Here is a 2,467-nt window from a genome sequence, read left to right as displayed (position 1 = left end):
CTCTGTCCGTCGTTGATTTGTTTCTGCCTTAATCTATTTCCGGATGCCTACTTCTTACATAGAAAAGCAATGGAAGTCGATCTTAGGTCTCAGAGTTTCTGGTTCACAGTCTGTTATTTTTGTATGTTTTCATTTGTTTATTTTTGAGACAGAGTCCTGCTATGTAGTTCAGGCTGGCTATGCACTCACTACCCACTGTCCTCTGCGTCCAGAGTGCTGAGATTATAGGAGCATAGTAGAACTAAAAGCTTGTTTTTAATGGTAGCACTTTATTATTATCATTATTATTATTATTATTATTAGTAGTAGTAGTAGTAGTTCAGTTTGCTTTCAGACATGCAACATATTCTAAATAATTCTGAGGAGACTCTTAGAGTACCATACCTTAATCACTCAGTTCTTATAATGAGTTTATGGAATATGACTTTAAGTGCTTAAATGACAGCCTCTCCTAATAGTTTTGAATCATCACAGAATAGTCAACATGGCTTGCTGCTGACGCCCAGTGAACAAGGGTTGCTCCTTCTTTGTGTTAAACACAAAGAGAAATAGAGAGTTTATTAAACATTTGCACATTCAAATAGTTGACTATAAACTCATATATATATGTATATATATATATATATATGTATGTGTGTGTATATATATATATATATATATATATAAAATTGAGAGCCATAGCTGCCCCACCCCCACCCCATCCTCTTGTGTCTGTTCCCTGATGGACCCTGGCTGGCTGCTAGTTTCAACTTCAGCATTACTGACTGATTCATTCATTCATCCATACCACACTCCAGGCATCTGAACACGGTTTAGAGCAGATACTGATGTTCACATCTTGAAATGTGGGCTCTGCCAGCACTACAGCTCTTGTGAGTTCGTTCTGTTGTCTTAGAAAGGGACAGGGAGCCAGAGTGTCCTCCAAAGGAGTCCTAAAAGCCAGTTGCAGGAGACTTAGGGATTTTGGTGATATCCCCACACCCCCCGCACCCTCCGCCCAGCTCTGTCTCCTGAAGAACAGAAAGCAAGCAAGCAGACATTATAACCAAATCATACACAGCTGTCCCTTGGGTGGCAACTTGGTGGCAACATGGCTTACTTGTATCCCTGGGTTCACCAGCTTGAGATAAAAGCCACAGTTGACAGAGCCATTAGCTTGTTTCTATGGAAGGCCACACGCTTATGTGCTATGCCATTACCCCATGAGAAAAAAAACGCCTGGAAGTACAGATTATTTTTTTTTTTGTGCTACCTAATTGATACGACACCAATTCAGGCACTATATATTGACTACTGGAGCACAATGCTTGACACTCTCCATCTCGTTAGAACGGGGTGCCTCACACTAAGCTGTCCTCTCAGCTCTTCTCCACTTAGAGTTTGACCTCAACCGTTTGAATTCTATCCCCTGGTTCCCCTGCTTCCCTCCCTCCCTCCCTCCCTTCCTTCCTTCCTTCCTTCCTTCCTGTCTTAGAGAAGCCAGCTCTTCCTTTTCTTAGTTTAGAATTCTCTCCTTCAAGTTTGCCAGGAGGGAGAGGACGGCGCTAGTTAAGACTCTTTTATCACCCGTGATGCATTCGGTTTAACTGAGGCTCTCCTCCCTGTGAAGGAAGGATTCTGTGAACCAGTCTTTCAAGAGTAATGATTACCTAGCTATTTGGAAATGAGGTTGCGTGGGTAGATGATGAGGTTTCAAGATATGGAGGCATTATGCTAACAAGTCACACCCCACCTCTCTCGGCTTTTGTTCTAACATACTCGATCTGGGCATCCTGGACAGCACACATTCCACAGGAGTATTATATAGTTAATAGTATTATCTGTTCATACAGTTTCATTTCATGTATATTTACATATTTTCTCTCAGTGATGAGTTTGAAACCAAGGCCTCATGCATGCTAGGCAAGAGCTCTGTCTGTGAGCTACATCCCGAGATTTCACATGAATTCTAATTTCAGGTCCGATCAGAAAAATTTTAAAGACGTTCCATGATCACAAAAGGGAAAGTAGCCTCTCTCCAAATGTGCATTTAGAAAAAAGAAAAGAATAAAAGGAAGGCTGTAGCTTTGTTAGAAGAACTACACCAGCCCTTATAAAAGCGAAATCTAATATTTTCTGCACTAAGAAAATATCCTGGGGGCTTGAGGCGAAAGAGCAACCAGATGAGGCTGAGGAACAGATTTCTTACAGTTGAGATTGTTTTCATCCTAGAAGTTTACCATAAAGACTAATAACCTCATAATTCTAGCTCCATTGTTGTTAGTGTGTTAGGCATGGACTGGCATAAGGAATTCATTCATTCGTGGTGATACTCTCTCTGTTCTCCCTCAGCACGGCAGAGACTGGAAACCCAGATTTCCATTCGACTCCTTTGTGAGCTGTGTTTCTCTGACAACTTTATCGTTTGTCAGCACAAGGGAAAACCTGAAATCTTAAGAAGGCAGAGGGCACAGATGCATCTTGTAGC

The sequence above is a fragment of the Mus musculus genome, chromosome 9, assembly GCF_000001635.26.
Source record: "Mus musculus strain C57BL/6J chromosome 9, GRCm38.p6 C57BL/6J".
In the NCBI taxonomy this organism is placed as follows: domain Eukaryota; kingdom Metazoa; phylum Chordata; class Mammalia; order Rodentia; family Muridae; genus Mus; species Mus musculus.
This window is presented reverse-complemented; position numbering follows the sequence as displayed.